Source organism: Aquarana catesbeiana, linkage group LG07 (assembly GCF_042186555.1).
Source record: "Aquarana catesbeiana isolate 2022-GZ linkage group LG07, ASM4218655v1, whole genome shotgun sequence".
NCBI lineage: Eukaryota > Metazoa > Chordata > Amphibia > Anura > Ranidae > Aquarana > Aquarana catesbeiana.
In genome coordinates this window covers 202,836,355-202,849,952 of record NC_133330.1, presented here as the reverse complement: position 1 = coordinate 202,849,952, position 13,598 = coordinate 202,836,355, and positions in this window count along the sequence as shown.

Here is a 13,598-nt window from a genome sequence, read left to right as displayed (position 1 = left end):
CCCTGGGGTAGGACCCGGGTCCCCAAACCCTTTTTAGGACAATACCATGCAAATTAGCCTTTAAAATGAGCACTTTTGATTTCGAACGTTCGAGTCCCATAGACGTCAATGGGGTTCTAACGTTCGTGCGAACTTTCGGTCCGTTCGCGGGTTCTGGTGCGAACCGAACCGGGGGGTGTTCGGCTCATCCCTAGTCCCCAGGCATACAGCTCACAAAGAGCACCGTTCCCCCAAATGCCAGGGCCCACGATCGATTGGCAAGAGGCTAGCATACAGTCCCCTCCAAAAGTCTCTCTCCCGGCTAGGTCTGTCACAGATACCATACCCATGGGCAATCTACACCAGGTATACTGCTGCAGTTCAAAACTGAAGGCAAAGAGGTACTGACAGTCATGGTGGAGTGGTACCATGAAAAAGGCATCCTTCAAATCTATAACTGTGAAATATTGATTAGAAGGGATGATGTTACTCAGAATAGTGTGAGGGTTTGGTACCACTGGAGCATCCTCTTGGATGATTTTGTTAATTGCCCTCAGGTCTTGTACCATCCGATAAACGTCTCGGCCTGTTTTTTTCACAGGGTACAATGGGGTATTAGCTGATGAACTCATTTTCACCAGTATACCCTCTTTGAGGAGGTGTTTGATTTGGTCTCTAATTCCCTCCAATTGAGCCAATTTTAAGGGATACTGAGGTAATCTAGGAATGATAGCATCTGGTTTTGGTTTGATCCTAACAGGGGGACACCGGATCATAAGTCCTGTGTTCCCCTCTCTAGCCCAAACATCTGGATTGGTGCTTTTGACTAAATCACTGGGCTAGATTTCTGCAAAGCTTACGTCCAGTTCCAATTTACACAAAGCAATGATGCTATCCCAGGTTTCTACCATTTGGTGTTGGTCAGGATCAGAAAGGATGTTTACTTCCACTCCATCCTCAGTAAATTGTATTTGTGCTCTCATTTGTGAGAGCAAATCTTTCCCCAGCAAATTGCAAGGAACTGAATCGCTCAAGAGCAGGGACCCTTCAGTTTGAAAGGGTCCAACTTGAACTTTTGTGGGAGTGGTTTCAAATAGGGGATATGATATACCCCCCAAGCCCAACTCCTCTCACGGTATTTTGATTGGGAAGATTCACCTCACTGGATTTTAATATGGTACGAGCTGCCCCAGTGTCTACTAATAGATTTAGTGTCTGATTATTTAATTGCATTTGTACATGAGCACTACTGTACCTTGTTCATTTGTCGAGATTACAGGCAACACCGGGAGCTCTCCCCATCACTTGAGGTCTCTTTCAGATTCCTTCTCCTGTCGTGGTGGCCTTTTTGGTCTTGGAGCTTTACAAACCCTCTTGAAGTGTCCGGGTCTGTGGCATTTGAAACAAACCGGTTTCCCTCTCGGTTTCTGTCCAAGATCTGCACTGTTCAACTGATCAGTGACAATGCAGATCTTTTGAGGTTTTTGTGTCTCCCAATCTGCTATATTCCTTTCAATAGCAGTTGCAAGTGATAACAAAGAGGAGAGGGCTTATCTCTCCAGTCTGGATTTGCAGTCATCAATTTTTCCCTGATGTTTCCTCTCAACCCGGTAATGAAGCTATTTATCAATACGGGTGATAGGGCACTGTTAGTAATGTCCCCACCAGCTGATTCCACGGCTTGTTTAAAGTGATTGTAGTATGTCATACAATCTTCCTTTGGACCTTGGATCACTCCTGACACCTTGGTCCAAGACTGGGGAGGATAGACTGTTTTAATCAACTGTGCCAATTGCTTAGTGAGTATATCTCTCTGATGGCTGGAGTCAACATACAGGGTCCGTGGAATATTAGTTTTACTAAGGATTTCATCAAAATCCCCATCTCCATAAACCCTTTTCATTATTTGAAGCATATCACTTCAGTTTGCATTATAGCTTGCCTGGATGTCCAACAGCTCTTTGGCAAATTTAATAGGATCTATCCTTGGATGGGGGATAACACTCAGAAATCCCTTCATCTCAGAGGGAGTCCACGGCACGTGATGTGTCAGCTTTCCCGTGGATCTCCCACTGTTGTCATAAACCACTTGTTCTCTTACAGGATAGACAGATATGTCATCTGAAAAAGATATCAGTTGTGGATTGGTCTTTTGGGATTCTTTCACAGAATCCCAATAAGACTGGGGAAGATTGTTGCTGCCAGGTGGGGGCACTTTATCCAACTGTAAAGTGCCCTGAAGGGTGGCATTAACAGTCCCATGGTACACAGGTTTGCCCACATTGGGTGATATCCTTTCACCATTAGAGTGACACCACACAGGTCCTTGCTGTGGGGTGCTATTTACTTGGGGGTATAAAGGTACATAGGCCGTGTACTCTGTAGCAGAACTGCCAGTATAGTTTACAGCAGTGGGATTGGTAGTTAACTGCCATTTAGGCCCGCAGCCATTAAATGGGGGATTACTATATTCGACAGGTTCTTCCGTTAGAGGGGAAGAACATATCCCTTTTGATGGTATATGGTCTCCGGAACTGGAGTCTCCATCACACTCTTAGGGAATATGTGAGATCCTCCATGTAATATATGTGATCAACCTCCATAAGCCATTGGCGTAATGTGGGTATGGTTGACTGTTTCCAGTGGCATGGAATAAGGGCTTTAGCCGCATTGAGCAAATGCAGCGTTATAGATTTTTTATACGATCCTACTGGTTGGCTTGTACAGTGCAGTAGAATAACCCATGAGTCATTAGGAATCTCAGAACCCTGGATCTCCTTAATTCAGTATAAAATAGTTATCCAGTAGGGGCGGATAAGAGGACAATACCACCAGACATGAGCACATGTCGCTCGTTCCCTGCATCCGCGCCAACATAGTGGTGATGTTAATGGAAAAAACTTGTGGAGCACCGCTGGAGTATAATGCCACCTTGTCAGCAATTTGTAATTAACTTCCGCGGTTTTGGAAGACATTGAGGACGTATGCGACAGATAAAGGATTGTGGGCCGCTGGGTCTCCGAAAGATCTTTATGGAGATCCTTCTCCCAGTTGCTGATGAAAGTAGTGGCTAGCATTTGTAGGGCATGGTAGAAATAGGAGATAGGCTTTTCCACTGGTCGTTCTTCTGAGAAGGCAGATTCTATCAATGTCAGATCTGAGATGGAACATATGGGTTTTGGTAAAATATGAACAAAGGTTGATAATTGATGATAACGCCATTGATCCATGAGCGACGCTATAGGGAAAGAGGTACCACGCCAGATGCGGTAGTAACTTGGTGTAGCAGAGCCGTGGCTCCAAGATTCCAAAGAAGGATCTATGTTTCCGGGGGGGAAATATTTGTACCCAGTCAGAGGCATCAGAGGAGAGTTACATTTCCAATTATGTGATTTACATAGTGAGTCCCATGCCATTAATGTGGAACGTGTGAGCGGTGAGGTGGTTGTGGACAAAGATCTGTATTTTCTAGGGATCCATATTTGTGAAAAAAGGTCTGTACCATAAAGATCCATTTCTAAAGTTACCCAAAGTTTTGATTCTTTATGGTATTTCCAATCTGAGATTCTGTTCAAAACCCCTGCCAAGAAATATCTTTTAAAGTCAGGTAAGGCTAAGCCTCCTTCACTTTTAGACCTGGTCAGGAGGGTCCTAGCAAGTCTGGGTCGTCTCCTGTTCCAAATATATCTGTTAATCGGAGTTCTCAATAATGTAAAAAAGCCTGTGGGGATTCTGTATGGGATCATCTGGAACAAAAACAGCAGCCTGGGCAATACATTCATTTTTATTATACTGATCTTTCCCAACCATGAGTGTGCGAGCTGAGACCATTTCTGTAGGTCCGACTTGATTTTGTTTAGCAAGGGCATAAAATTGGCAAAAGATGTGGGATTAGGGGTGAGAAATATACCCAGATATTTAATGGATCGAACATGCCAACTAAAGGGGAAGGATTGTTTCAGTTGAGTTGTCAACGCTTTGGGGATTGATATATTTAAAATTTCAGATTTCGTCATATTAATTTTAAAATTGGAAATGGCACTAAACGCTGAAAATGCTGACATCAAGTTGGGCAGAGAGATCATGGGTTGTTGTATATAGAACAAAATATCATCTGCATAAGCAGCATATTTATTTTCCCGAGTTCCCCACAACAATCCCATGTATGCTGGGATTGTTTCTAACCGTTGATAAAAATGGTTCTAATGATAAGGCAAATAATATGGGTGAGAGGGGTAGCCCTGGTGGGTGCCATTATATAGTGTAAAGGGGTCGCTTTGTGTGCCATTTATTCTCAACTGAGCAGTTGGAAAGTTACATAGGGTGGATATTTGGGCTAACAGGGAGGGCCGATGCCCAGGTGAGCCAAAGTAGCCATCAGATATTCCTAGTCCACCCTATCAAACGCTTTTTCTGCGTCACTCGATAATAGTAGGGTGGTCTTGGAAGATCAGTGCACATGAGCCATCAGGGACAGAGTACACAACGAGTTATCCCGTGCCTCCCTGCCTGGGATGAAGCCCGTCTGGTCCCTAGAGACCCATTGTGGTATCAGCGGGAGGAGCCTATTTGCTATGACCTTGGTGTACAATTTAGCATCTAGATTCAATAAGGAGATGGGCCTGTAGCTCACACAGTTGCAGGGGTCCTTCCCAGGTTTGGGGATGACTGTAATGTGTGCATGAAGGGTTTCAGGTCAGAAAGCACCCCCTGCTGAAATCGTGTTGGCATAGCCGGTCAACCTAGGGAGTAAGGTATCTGCAAAAGTGCGGTAATATGCTACCGTAAAATCATCTGGGCCTGGAGCCTTGCCATTGGCCATGGCCTTCAATGCAACATGCATCTCTGCAGTGGTGAACTCCCCTTCAAGGGTTGCTAAGGTGTCAGGGGGTAGTTTAGGTAAGAAGGCTTGTGCCAAGTAATCCTGAATAAGTTTAGCTCTAGTGGCCTGATCTGATACGTTTTGTTGAACACAAGATAACTGCTGATAGAACGCTCTAAATTCTTTGGCTATTGCACGGGTGTCATGTACCAATGCATCGGTCGGGGACTTAATTTTATCTATAGAGGTTGCAGATTTTTTCTGTTGAAGTGAGCGAGCCAGGAGCCGACCCGGTTTATTGCCCATTCATGCATACGTTGGGCTACAATATGGAACTGCTGCTTCTGCTCCAGATGAAAGAGGGCCCTCAGTTCCTCTCTCCTCTGGGTCAGGGTGTGGAGAACTGTCTGAGAAAGACCAGCTTTGTGCTGCTGTTCAAGAGAGCTAATGTCAGCGAGTAACTCGAATAAGTTTATGTGTCCGTTCCCACGTTTTTCCAAATGCCTAATTCTATAAGTTTCCCATGAATAAAGGCCTTATGGGCCTCCCAGAGAGTACCTTGTGTTATATCTGGATGTGTATTTTAAAATAATGGTTCAGAGCATCCTCAATCATTTTTCTGTCAATGTCTTCTAATATCAAGTGATCATTAAGTTTCCAGTTTGTTGTCTTTAGTGGTAAGTTGGGGATTTTATGTTTGAGCGTAACGGGGGCATGGTCGGAAAAAGTAAAAGTCTCAATTCCTGCGTCTGTGAGGAGGGGGAGGTGGTGGTGGTCTATAAAAAAGTAGTCAATTCTAGAATAGGTATGATGTAAATGGGAATAGTGGGTGTAGATCCTCGTCCACAGGTGCACAACCCTCCATCATCCATTAATTGTGCTTCATGTAAGCGTCTGCGTATAAACGCCAGACGTCTATGCGAGATACATGAACTACCCTGAGATGTATCTTGAAGAGGTTCCAGTGGGGTTTTGAAGTCCCCAGCTAGGACAATGCAACCGCGGGCGAAGTCACCCAGCTTTTTGAGAGTGGCCGCTATAAAGCTCGCCTGATCACGGTTGGGGGCGTACAAGGTCGCCAAAGTACACAGCATACTACCCAGGCTGCCTCCCAGGAACAGGAAACGACCCAGGGGATCATCTACCGTAGATTCTAACGTAAAAGAGGTACCCCTGTGGAATCCAATGGCCACCCCTTTCACCTTATGGACATCAGACAGGCTATAATACCAGGTAGGATAATGTTGGGAGGTAAGTTTCACAGAAGTAGTATGCGTGAGGTGGGTCTCCTGCTGAAAAACTATGTCTCCCCGCAGACGACCCAGCTCCCTGTACAAATTATGCATCTTACCCGGAGCGTGCAGACCCCGCACGTTAAGCGATATTAGGTTCAGCGTGGCCATTGAAGTCAGCTGGACAACTCAGGAGTATGCATCTCCAAGGGAATCGGACCTGAGGCAAAACATTAGGGAATGGAAGGAAGGGGAGGGGGTAAAGGAAGGGAAGAAGAGAAAAGAAAAAATATAGAATATAGTATAGAGAGAAAATCGTGTTAGCTTCGTACAACGGTATATTTGAGAACTGCCTAAGGGGGTGGCCAATATGTGCACACAGAAGTCTGCAGTGCAGGTATGGGGCATCCATAGTCCCCCACGCCCCCACGCCCCCTGCCCCATTAAGGGCAGGGGCGCGAGGGCACAAGGTCCCACGGCACCCCATAGCAGAGGGGCGCAAATACCCGAGCATCAGACAGCGGGCACCCAACCTGGCTTGAGTGCTGTCTCGGTGCTCCAACTAGCATTAGTTATTTTAAAATTAAACATAACACCAAACTTCAAACTTTAATCTATATTTTCAGGTCAGGGCTATCTGCCAACAGTCACAAAAACATATATAAAACTGAACTGTAGTATAGAGGGGGTAAACATGACCCAGCTGACAGTCAGTATGCTTGCAAACAGGAGGCAATATCGGAAGCCATACTTAGACCACGTTACAGCTCAATCCTGAGGTTCACCCCAGTTGGGGGGATGCATGTGGGTTGGTAGAACCACGCTTACGATCCATCTTTTGCCACTGTGGCTCCGAATTAGGCAAGGGAGGGATGGTATCCTGCCATCCAGAGAGCTCCGGTGGAGAAACCTTAATGTCCATACAAAACTTCCCCAAATCTTCTGGGAAGCGGAGAATTGCTGTCTTCCCATCTCTGGTTGCAATAAGCGCTGCTGGGAAACCCCACCGGTAGTTGATGGAGGCGACTCTTAGCTTTTCTGTCAGGGGTCGCAGAGCCCTACGCAGTTCCAGAGTTTCCCCGGCTAGGTCTGGGAAGAAGGAGAGAGTTGCATCATCAAAGCCAATGAGGAGTTTTCTCTGGCTGCGGGGACGCAAGGCGGCGTTGCCCAGCAAGCCATTGAAGATACCTCAGATGGATGGGAGAAGGTAAGCATCCCCGATCGCTTCAGGTAGGCCTCTGATACGTATATTGTTCTGCCTGTTGCGGTTTTCCTGATCTTCGATTTTGTACAGGGCCATCCTGTGTGCAATAGTAAGGCTGCGGGTGGTAGATTGCATGAGTCTAATGGTGGCTGCGTGATGGTCAAGTCGTTGCTCTGTCTCTTCCACACGCTCCAATACCTGTGACAGATCCACCCTGACAGCAGATAGTTCTTTCTTAATAGAGCGTTCCAGACTCAGGAACATGGATGCCAGCTCAGACTTAGTGGAACACTTTCCCCCCCAGGTGAATGGGTAGGGGTACGATGTACCCCATATTCATTCACATAGGGTGGGGGGCCGGAATCTGGGGGCCCCTTGTTAAATGGGGCTCCAGGATTCCGATAAGACCCCCGCCCGCAGACCCCAACAACCAACGGCCAGGGTTGTCCGGAAGAGGCCCTTGTCCATCAGGACAAGGTGATTTGGGGTGGGGGGAGGCCGCAGGGTGCCCCTCTGCCCCAAAGTGGCCAGCCCCCCATGTTGAGGACACGTGGCCTGGTACGGTTCAGGGGGGGCACTCGCTCGTCCCCACCCCCTTTCCTGACCGGCCGGGCTGCATGCTCGGATAAGGGTCTGGTATGGATTTTGGGAGGGGGTAACTCCACGCCAAATTATAAATAAAAAAACGGCATGGGTTCCCCCTCCTAGAGCAAACCAGGCCCTTGGGTCTGGTGTGGATTTTAAGGGGAACCCCCTACGCCGAAAAAACAGCGTGGGGGTCCCCCCAAAATCCATACCAGACCCTTATCCGAGCACGCTGCCCAGCCAGTCAGGAAAAGGGGTGGGGACAAGCGAGCGGCCCCCCTCCTGAGCCGTACCAGGCCGCATGCCCTCAACATGGGGGGTGGGTGCTTTGGGGCAGGGGGGCTCCCCACAGCCCCCCTACCCCAAAGCACCTTGCCCCCATGTTGATGAGGACAAGGGTCCCTTCCCGAAAACCCTGGCCGTTGGTTGTCGGGCTCTGTGGGTGGGGGCTTATCGGAATCCGGGAGCATCGTACCCCTACCCATTCACCTGGGGTAAAAGTATGAATAAAAAAACACACTAGACAGGTTTTTAAAGTAGAAAAAAAAACAGTTTGGAAAGTCAGGAGAACAGTATCTGTAAAACTAGTCACGGAGGTGGGGAGTGTAACAGTATCTAAACTAAAGTAAATGTTGTATAAACACTGCACCCACCCGGGGACAGGGGGTCTTGTGCCAGTAGTTAAAATTAAATCATTAATTAAAAGAGACTACCAAGGCAAGTTCCTCTGAATCATGCAACAGCTTATAAAAAAGACCAGGGAGCAGGGGCAAAAGCTTGGGAAAGAGACCCCAAAGGGGCCAGGACAAGGATTCTTGATATCTTCTGCCGGCTCCTCTGCTATCTTCTGCTCTTTTGCCGGCACTTTTGCTAGCGGTGGCCCGGCCTTCTCCGGCGTCTTCTTCCCTCTTCTCTTCTTCCAATGTTGACACGACGCTCTCTCCCACTATAATGCCGTGTGCGCAGTCCGCAATGACTTATATAGGGATGGGGCCCAGTGACCCCACCCCTTATTACATCACAGTCCCATCATGCTCCGGGACTGGGACGTAATAAGGGGTGGGGTCACCGGGTGACATCACCCAGTGACCACGCCCCATCCCTATATAAGTCATTGCGGACCGCGCATACGGCATTACAGTGGGAGAGAGCGTCGTGTCAACATCGGAAGAAGAGAAGAGGGAAGAAGATGGCGGAAAAGACTGGGCCACCACTAGCAAAAGAGACAGCAAAAGAGTAGTCATCACTCTGGAGCAGAGGCTCGTCGCCACCCTGCGGTACTTGGTGACGGGGAGAAGTCTGCAGGACCTTAAGTTCTCGACAGGCATCTCCCCCCAGGCTCTGGGGATCATTATCCCAGAGACCTGTTCTGCCATCATACAGGTCCTGCAGAAGGAGTGTATTAAGGTAAGATTTTTATCCTTTAATATCACATTTTATTGTATTTAATGTTTGATAATATATTGTATTTCTTTCCTCATTCCCTAATTACCATGATTGTAATATGCTGTGAATGTCCCCTTTGTCCTCATTCATGCTGGATTTTTATGTAATTATTTTGTTTTGTCCTTCATACATATTTGCCTTCACTTACCTCCCCAGCATGCTCTCCTGCCCCTATATTCACCTCATGTAGTCACTTAACAATGTATTTTATCAGCTCCATAGTAGTGCTTTACCCCAAACACCCCCTAAAATGTTCATCGCCCAGACAGAGTTCTACAGGCGTCTCCAGAATGGCAGCTTGGACTTGCCACCTCCAGAAGACAATGTGGAAGGACTCCCATTCGTCTTTGTTGCGGAGGAAGCATTTGCATTGGGGACCATCTTATGCGGCCATTCCTGATGAGGACCCTCACCCCGGACCAGAGGGTTTTTAATTACACGTTTGGAATCATGGCCAGCCGGTTCCGCCTATTTCTTACACCCATACATATGGCGGCATACAAACTGAATCACATTATCCTGGCGTGCTGTGTTCTACACAACTTTTTACGGCAACATTCTGCCAACTATGCTGGCTCAGTTGGGCCTGAAGCTGGAATTCAAAATGAACCAACCCTGACGGCGCTTGAAAGTGGCTGTCCTGGCTTGCCCTCCCTGAGTGCCCGTGATGTCCGGCTAAGATACCTTGAATTCTTTGGGGGTAGGGGGGCTATCAATATGCCAGACAATGTGTGAAACCTTTATCAAATAAAAAAATAATTAAGAAAATCTTTGGTGACATTTACTGCTTGTGTTTGTTTTAGCTGACCCTGACAGAAATGTGTGGAGTCCTGAAAATGGCGTGATTGTGTAACCTTATACAAAGCACTGTTGGGTGTTATTTACTAAAGGCAAAGACACTTTGCACTACAAGTGCACTTGAAACTGCACTTGTAGTGCAAAGTGGATTTGCCCTTATGAAATAACACCCATTGTCACAGAAAGCAGCAATTAGAGCACCACAAAAGTGTTGTAGCGTTGAGACAATTATCCACACATTCTTGATTGACAATCTTTTTAATACCTGCACAATCACATGTGCATTTTGACAAGGTTTTTAAAACAAACCAACATGTTTCTTGTATAACAATTTTTGGGGTGGCATTAGAAAAAGTAGAAATGTCCATTTAAGATAAAACAGGTATGTTTCAAACCAACAGGAAAGACACAAATCTTGAACTTACAAAGTTCACATTTGGTAGAACTTGAAGGCAATATCAGACATGAGTATTTAGGAACTGTGTTTGATATTGCGTTCAGATGGGGTGAAGTCACCCCAGGAAAAGCCAAATTTTGAAGATGCACACAAATAGCCAAATGTCAACATGTGCTACCTGCCATCACGGGGGATCAAGGGACGTGTTTTGGAGGAGCAACCCCTTCCTCTCAGCTACTTTATTATTAAGGAAGGGGTTGCACCCCCAAAACACATCCATTGATCTCCCATGATGGCAGATAGCACATGTTGACACACTGTGTGCCTCTTCAAAATTTGGCTTTTCTACAATTCAACAAAAAAATTTAAAATTGTAGCACACCATAAAAGAAAGGGATTTGGAGGGGTTTTAAACTCTCCCCAAAACATCAATGATGTTCTTATTTTTTTGAATAACATCATTGATGTTTTTATTGATGTTTTCCAATGCAACATTACACCCCATGATCTCCCCAATCAGGATCTGGGCACTTTCAGAGGTGAAAGGATCTGGATCCACAACATCACGATCACCTAAAAAGATAGAAACCAAAAAAAACATATATCATAAATATGCCGGCTTCCTCTCTTACCTGAGCCTGTGGTCGCAGACACTCACCTGTTGTGGTGCCAATTTCCACCACGTCTTCCTCCTCCTGCTCTGCTTGTCTTTGTGGGATTTCCCCTTCTTCCAGAGGTGGGGGGTCTCTGGTCTCCTCGGATGAGGGGTGTCCTCTGAGTCTTTTCTCCCCTATGTAAAAAAAAAAATGGTATACTTAGCACACAGATATTTGATGGCAGAACTATAAATATGAAACATTGCTTGGAAGTGGGGTACAATTGTTGATTTTGGCAGAGTTCCAAGATGTAGAATTTTTTGGGTCCTTTGTCAAACTTCAATACTTTACCTGTTTTGTACAAGCTTCACAGATGGAGACCCCCCTATAGTATACACTGGAGCACCTGTGTGGGCCCCCTAATAAAAAGGGTGTTCTTGTGTCCCACACTAGTGCTCCACGTCCAGATGTGTAAACAGCTGCTGAGTGTCCTCTCCTTACACAGAATCTAGTTTGCATTTCATTCTAGTAACAAACCCATCTACACAACCAAATTATTTTCAGACAAGTATGCGCTAAAAAATGTGGTCAAATGCATATGGCCAAAACAATGGTGTTCTATAGGCCAAAATAAAAATGTTTGATACGAATGAATAATGTGCCCATGAACATGAAAGTTGCCATTTTAAACTGTACAACAGTTCAGAAAAGCACATGGATCAGAACGAACGTAATAAACACGAAAAGAATAGGAACACAGGACAACTACTTACTTTTTTGCAGCACTCTCCGGATCTTTCAGTACTGCTCGTGCTCTCTTAATTTCAGGTCCGACTACCGCTTCCTGAGCTGATCTTTCGATCGTCGTAAATTCCGGTGCAGACTCTTGACCACTTTCGCCATTATCTTGGCCTTTCTGACATTGGGGTTGGGGTAAGGTCCATACTTTCCATCATAGTCGGCCCTCTTCAGGATGTCGACCATCTCCAACATCTCCCCAAAGGACATATTTGATGCCTTAAATCGTCTCCTTCTGGATCCAGACGTTTCCGGCTCCGGGCTTTCCTCCCCCTCCTCCTCGTTGCTATAATTAGCACGCACCTGCTGTGTCTCCGCCATGTGCTCTTCCCCCACTGCGCCGAACGAAAAGGGGCGGGGAATAGACTAGAAAGAACGTCAGGGGCGGGCGGAGTTACACGCATGCGCAGTGTGTATAAAGCGTAACACACGTGCGTAGTACGTACGATCTGTGAGCAGAGGAAGGAGTATAGGAGGCACTGATCGTGATAACGAAAGGTAAGATCTAAACTTGGGCCTATACTGCTATTAGATTGAGGCCTATATTGTAACAAGATTAGGAGAGTTTTGCCTGACATTAGGGTTTGTTTGTGTTGTGTATTGCAGATAAAATGGATGGCTTCAATGACCACAACTTCCTCCCCCTGTTCATAGACAAGTACAGGGAGCTGCCCTGTCTGTGGCAGGTGAAACACCCGCATTATAATCATAAACAAAAGAGGCAGGCAGCGCTGGAGAAACTGCTGGAGTTGGTGACGCTGGTGGTCCCCATGGCAACCATCCCTTATTTAAAAGCCAAAATTGGTGGCCTGAGGAGCACTTATCTTAGGGAGCGCAAGAAGGTCACAGATTCCCAGAGATCAGGAGCTGCAGCAGATGACGTTTATGTCCCCAGGCTGTGGTACTATGAGAGACTGCGATTTCTGTCAGACCAGACTGGAGTCAGGGAATCCCTCTCAACCCTTCCTTCCACTCTTCCTTCCACCCCAGCTGAGGCTTCCGATGTCCAACCTGGGACTTCCAGCCAGGAAGAAGTGGAGGAGCCCAGATGGAGTCAGGTATAGCATTCTTCTACAGATTTCTAGTCAAGAAATAAATTACTAGATGTTATTATTGATCACTAATTGCTGATTTAATAAAGTGTTTTACATATCAATAGACAGTAGTGTGCAAAAATATTTGGGACAAGAATGAAAAATGCAGGGCTCAGAATGATCATCAGTTATATTTGTTAACATTCAATTTGCAACAGTCATGAGGTGACAATTGTGTGTGATTGATGAATAAAAAACTAAAACTATGTCCCTTTTTCATACACAGGAAGACCTCAGCCAGGACAAGGCTGTGGAATGTGGCAGCCAGGAGGAGGCGGGGCTAAGTTGCAGCCAGGAGGAGGTGGGGCTAAGTTGCAGCCAGGAGAAGCCTGGGACCAGTCGCAGCCTGACCGAATCGCAAGTTCCTCCCCTCCGCCTTCCATACAAAAGAGCAAGGAAGGCGACTCACATGCTGGATTCAGCGCTCAGGCTCATTCAGGATTCTTCTGCGTCCCTCAGAGTCTTACCCACTCCTGAAGAGGCCTTTGCCTGCATGGCTGCCACCAAACTGAAGTGCATGCAGGAGGGTCAACGCCTCATGTGTGAGAAACTTATTTATAAAGTCCTAACTAAGGGGGTGAGTGGCGAAATCACACCCAAGACCGACGTGATTGAGTTGGACCATCCTCCTCCTCCTGCTGCCACAA